The sequence below is a fragment of the Aquarana catesbeiana genome, linkage group LG04 (genome assembly GCF_042186555.1).
Source record: "Aquarana catesbeiana isolate 2022-GZ linkage group LG04, ASM4218655v1, whole genome shotgun sequence".
Lineage (NCBI taxonomy): Eukaryota > Metazoa > Chordata > Amphibia > Anura > Ranidae > Aquarana > Aquarana catesbeiana.
Window position 1 is genome coordinate 602,748,399 of NC_133327.1, and position 6,846 is coordinate 602,755,244.

Sequence of the window (6,846 nt, forward strand, 5' to 3'; positions counted from 1 at the left end):
AGGTCACTAAACCCACATCATAAAAACTATCAATAAATGTTCTATTACATGCTGTTCATACTCACTCAGTCACTATGAGGTTTTCTGTATTCTGAAAAAAACCTGGTTGATCCTGCTGCTCTTTAGCTCCACCTTCTGTCCATGTCCCCAATTCAGCTAGGGATTTTTCAGAGCAGTGTTGGCAGCTCTGCACATGCTCAGTTTTCAGTGAGTGTCTTCGCTGAGCATTTCCTCCCTATCACATCTGAGCAGCCCATGTGACTATAGAGTCACACATGTTGGCATATACACAGTGGTAAATGACAATGTGGGTGGGATATTACATGTAGATTGATGGCGGAATCGCCTCCCTGTTCTAAGACACAGGCCGGAGGTGTGTGGCACAGCCTGTGACTGGCAGAAATTCACCCACATGTCAGTTCCACAAAATAATAAAAATTGGTTTCAAATACAGTAAAACCTTGGGTTACGAGCATAATTTGTTCTGGAAACATGTTTGTTAACCAAAGCACTCGTATATCAAAGTGAATTTCCCCATAAGAAATAATGGAAACTCAGATAATTCGTTCCACAACCATTTATTCATAAGTCCTTTAGTTTAGTCCATATATTATAGCAATATGATAGGTTGAGTAACCATAAAATGTCCATCCACAAAAGGATTGGAAGCAAAATCCCGCAGGAGCTAGAGAGTATAAAAGAGAAGAGAGGCGCCTCTAAGTGTAGCAATATGGTTACATTTAATGAAGGTATGACATTTAGCAAGTCATGTGGTTGATCATTAAGAGACATATCTAAGTATGCAGGTATTTGGGGTAAAGCTGTCCACAGACCATCCTCTGCAACGCCGGCTCTTACCGTTGTCGGTCTGCAATAGTGACCAGGAAGACTACCCTGCAGTAGAGAGATTTGAAAGCGGGGCTTGAAGCGCTCGTGGAGTTCAGCGTGGAAGGGACGACGTCGATGGCGGTGCCTCTGTTCTCTTTTATACTCAGTTGTGACATGACGCTACTTGCATATCAAGACATCACTTGTATATCAAGTCAAAATTTATTAAATTTTGCATGTCTTGCGAAACGCTCTCAAACCAAGTTACTGTGAAACCAAGGTTTTACTGTATATGTTTATGGGACAATTTAAAACCATTTATTGATATTCATTATTTTTACTCTGTGTTTCAAAGGCAGTTTTTTGGTTTTATTTTGAACTTATGACCAGCACCAGAGGACTAGAAGCTCTTCCTACTTGTGTGTCCCTGCAGACAGGCTGGGGAAGAGCTGGGTCATGTGACAGCTGTTTATTTTGCCAGTATCTTCGTTGCCTTTTAGGTGGCAGGATAACCCTGCTGCTTAAGTATTCCTGTGTCCATCAATGGACAATAAAGGTATATAATACATATTTTATCTGTGGATAAAATCATAAATTGTTTTATTGGATGGAGGAAGATTTCACCTAAAAGACAGCGCAAGGGAGACATCCCATTGACTGTAAGTTATGTCCCTTGTGCTGATGTTTTTTTTTTTTGGCTGCAGTGGGTCTCTGTTTTAGTGTTCTTCTAGATAAGGTATTGTGTAGCAAATACATTTGTCACGGTGGAACCATTGGAGTTGCCATGGTTTACCTATTTTGCATGGTGCATTTTCCTCAATGTATCTTCTAGAAAAGCCCATGAGACCTAGGGCTCCTCCTACCAGGACAGGAAACATGTTCAAATAAAAGGTGCTCTTCCAGGCTCCCTCCTTCAGTATTAGTGGTTCCTCTGGACAGGAGGGTAAACATGTCCTGGAACCTGAGATCCCCAAGTCTCATGGGCTGTCATATGGCTACTTACAGGGCCAGCAGTGCAATCTTTCTGCCTAGAATTGATACTTCATCCTGGGTGTTAAATTGGCTGTTTTTCCCCCTGACCTCAGAGCCTGGAGAGGGCCAGAATCTCTTTAGATGTCGGGGGAGCAGGATGTGGTGGTGATCGCCACTTCACCTGACCAAAGGATTGGAATGACGCATCCCATTATCTCAAAAGATCATGACAGATGTGCGTTCCTATGGATGGGGAGCCCATCCGAACAATGCAGTAGCGTAGGGAAGATGGTCCCCTGTGAAGCAAGGGCATCATCAAATCAAAGGGAGCTGCTGGCAATACAGAAGCCTTTCAGCCAGAAATCAGCAGTCACCATCTACAGATTTGATCCAACAACATTTCTACTGTAGTCTACCTCAACAAGCAAGGGGGTACGAGTAGTTGGACTCTTCAGTTCATATTCCAGAAAATCTTGTCATGGGCCGAGGTTTGCAGCAATTCACCTAAATGGTATGCAGAACTGTCTGGCAGACTACCTCAGTCATTACCAGGTGTGTCGTGACAATTGATCCCTCCACCCGAAGATCTTTGCGGAAATTACCAGCAAATAGGGTTCATCAGAGGTGAATCTCTACAACAACAACAGAAAGAGGAGACAAGGGAGTCCCCAGAAAGCAAAAAAGGGGAATGGTCAACTACGGCTTATGGTACAAAAATGCAAAAAGGCTTTATTAAGGGTAGGGGGGGTGGGGGTATTTACATATACAAAAAATTCCAAATATATGTAGGATAAACAATGTATCTAAATAACACAGTCCGTCTCACTACACTAAACCAAAATTAAAAACCATGCTGCAACATTGATGAATAAAACTGCAGAGCGTGCCTGCAGGCCAAAAACGCATGCAGTGTCCATTTGAATCCAGAGAAAAAAGTATTGCACCAAACATTACATGAAGTAAGCTACTGATGGGATATCAAGTCTTATGTGGTCTAGTATTAACTGTGCATCAGATTGAGCAGTACTGAGAAAAAAAAAAAAAAAAACCCACATAGACAGGACCTTACATAGCTGAATTAGGTGGGGTTTTTTAAAAAAAACCTCTATTAGAAGGAAATCCTCCACAAGCAGCTTCCAACCTCAGTGCACTAAATGTGTGTTTACACCAGTTGTTTTGGAAATGGAAAGACCAGCGTTCCTGTTACTAGGTATGTCCAGTGCACAAACACTATTTCCTCAATGCAGCATAAAAGGAGCAAAGGACAAACCACTCCAAAGAAATAGTCTCTTTTCCAATCTAGACCAGGATGATATTTTCACAGTTCATCAGTTTCAAGTGTGTCAATCCATGCAGGAGGGTGAATGGCAAACAAATGCAAAGACTATTGATAAGCAGGTAAGGAGGGAAAGAGAAACTGCCCATTGGGCTCTCACCTCTTTCAAGTACTGGGGATGTCCTCAGACTCTGCTGTCTTGCTGTTTGGCATGGAGCGGCTCAGTCAGTTCAGAGCAACATTCAGTGTGTAGTCACAGCACACCATTCTCCTCAATAGTAGACACTGTAGACTGTGTGATCACATGACCGGTCACATGGTAAGGAAGAGACCAGGAACTTTGCATTCAATTGCTGATGCGGAATTAGCTTGTGAAGTATGGTGCTGTATGCAAATCACAGGGAAACCCTTTTACATTGCTGGAAAAGGAAGCATGTTGAAGGCCTGCTGACAAGCCCTGCAGGGGCTGCGTTGACGTTTCGTACGCCTCTGCGTACTTCTTCAGAACAATTTGGCATTGAATTAAGGTTGATTTAAATAGGGAACACTGTCCAATCAGATCAAACCATGCCAAATAGCTATTTTCTGCCATCTTGTGGTCACATCAGGTAATGCAGTGGAAAAAAGGTGCCAATCAGTTGCTCAAACAAAAAAGTACTTATTTGCAAGGGGGGAGAAAGAAATACAATCTCACATATCACCAGGCATCAAGTAAAGAGCGCAATAGACATTGTAGTAAATTTCCTCATAAGGTGGAATGGCCCTCATGGTCAGAAATAAATTCTATCAAAAACAACCAAAACAAGAGATCAGCCGGGGAGCCTTTATAAAACACTTCAAACCTAATGTTTATGGTTCAAGAAAGACACTCAGGCTTAGTTCGTGGTTCAAGCCATTAGGTTGAAGAGTACCAAGCCTGAATATCCATTTTTTCTCTTTGCGTAGGAGTACCCTGTCAAAGTCACCCCTACGGTCTGTCAGAGAAAGGGCATAAAAGCCCTTTACCCTCAGACCTGTGGTTTTGCCCTGATGAAAATCCAAGAAGTGTTGAGCCACTGAAGTTTCTTCCTTTAGCCTGATACTCTTCAGGTGTTCCCCGAATCTAACACGCAGCTGTCTCTTAGTTTTGCCTACATACAATTTATGACATGGGCATTCGAGAACATAGAGTATTCTAGTTGTGGCACAGTTAATGAAAGACCGAATCTCAAATTGTTGACTACCATCCGAATTTCTAAAGGTTTTTGAGCGGTCCACATACTTACATGTGCCACAGTGGCCACACGGAAACATGCCGTTGACCCGAGGCATATCAGTGAGCCAACTTCTATTTGAGGGCCGTACAAACTCAGATTGCACCAGCATGTCATTGAGGTTTTGGGCTCGTTTAGCAACCATTGACGGTCTCTCACCAATAATTTGCCTCGACCCAACAGCCCGCAACAGTATGTGCCAATGTTTTGAGAGGATTGTATTAACCTGGTGCCACTGGGACCCATAGGGGGTGATAAATCTCACCAGTCCCTCAGTCTCCTGTTGTGTCTTTTTCTGGGGTAAGAGGAGGTCAGCTCTCCTCTTATGTCCTGCGATGCTCATTGCTCGCTTGAGGGTACGGTGGGGGTATTTTTTTTTTTTTCTCAGTACTGCTCAATCTGATGCACAGTTAATACTAGACCACATAAGACTTGATATCCCATCAGTAGCTTACTTCATGTAATGTTTGGTGCAATACTTTTTTCTCTGGATTCAAATGGACACTGCATGCGTTTTTGGCCTGCAGGCACGCTCTGCAGTTTTATTCATCAATGTTGCAGCATGGTTTTTAATTTTGGTTTAGTGTAGTGAGACGGACTGTGTTATTTAGATACATTGTTTATCCTACATATATTTGGAATTTTTTGTATATGTAAATACCCCCACCCCCCCTACCCTTAATAAAGCCTTTTTGCATTTTTGTACCATAAGCCGTAGTTGACCATTCCCCTTTTTTGCTTTCTGGGGACTCCCTTGTCTCCTCTTTCTGTTGTTGATATAGTGCCATTGCTTTTAGGGCAGGTATCCCGTCACATATTGACGAATCGGCTGGTACTCCATTTGCTGTTTGCTACTTTGGTGAGTGTGGATTCAAGGACTTTTTACCCCCCATTTTTTGTGAATCTCTACAACCCAAATGGATTGCAAGACAGAAAAATTTTCCCTGAATCCAGCAGTTTGGTCCCTGGAAATAGACATGCTAGCGAATCCCTGGCCATTCAGCCTCTGCTACGCCTTTCCCCCTATCAGACTTATCCCAGAAGTCCTCCAAAATTTTCTGTTAGAGAGAACAGATCTCATCTTATTAGCCCCCTTTTGGCCCTGAGGCCTTGGTTTTCTCTTCTGCAGGCTCTAGCATCAGAGCCTCCAGTCATCCTCCCAAAGAGACAAGACTTATTGTCTCAGGGTCCAGTGTCGCACCCACAGGTGGCATCCTTGAACTTAATGGCTTGGTGTCTGAAGAAAAAATATTAAAGCAGAACTCCGGGATTTTAAAAAAATCCCCCATTAGTACACCCCGCCCCCCCAACTACACTACACAGTTATCACATTTGTGAAATTTCTTACCGTTTGAGAGATATGACTGATTTAATTTTCAGAAAGTCAGCTTTGTGATTAAAAAAAAAATGCATCAATCTTTTCCGGCAGGTAGGAGGTGTTAGAATGGGGATTGCATCATCTCTCTCTCTCTCTCTCTCTCTCTCTCTCTCTCTCTCTCTCTCTCTCTCTCTCTCTCTCCTCTCTCTCTCTCTCCCCTCTCTCTCTCTCTCTCTCCCCTCTCTCTCTCTCCTCTCTCTCTCTCTCTCTCTCTCTCTCTCTCTCTCTCTCTCTCTCTCTCTCTCTCCCTCCCTCCTACATTTCCCATGAATCCTTGGGATTGAAGTGAATGTGGGAGGTACACTAGGCTTGTACATGTAAATGTGCACTCGCCACTTCAACATAAATCACACCCTTCATTCTGCAGCCAGCAAGCCATATATAACACATAGTATGATAGATTACAGCCTTATAAATACTAAGCATTTTAATATAAACTCCTATTAATATAATATTTAATGCATTTAATAAATACATTTATTATAAATGCAAACCAGTGCAGCTTCTCAGTGTCCACAAGTGCTGCATGTCAGGGACCACCATCATGGATCTGGTGGACAGATTACTGGGAGGGGCTGCGGAAGACCCGGCTGTCATGGTGCACGTTGGCACCAATGGCAAAGTCAGAGGCAGATGGAGTGTCCTAAAGAACAATTTTAGGGACTTGGGAGCTAAATTGAGGAAAAGGACCTTCGAGTTAGTATTCTCAGGAATACTACCGGTATATTGAGCCACACCAGAAAGGCAGAGGGAGATTAGGGAAGTAAACAAGTGGCCGAGGAGCTGGTGTCGTAAGGAGGAGTTTGGATTCCTGGAGGACTGGGCTAACTTCTCAGTTGATCACCAGTAATATAGAAGGGACAGACTGCACCTAAATGAGAAGGATGCAGATCAGCTGGGAGTAAAGCTGGCCAAAAAGTTAGAGTTTTAAACTAGGTGATGGGGGGAGGGCCCAGAGGTAGAGATAGTTGGTGTGGGACATATTCCAGAAGGTAGTATTGGGGGCGTTAGTGGTAGGTTGACTAAAGCACATAAACCCAAGGTAATTATAGGAACAAGTCCTAGTTGCAATCTCGGAACACCTAATAAGAGGATAGTATGCGACCGGTCTAAACTACGTGGCATGTTCACCAATGCCA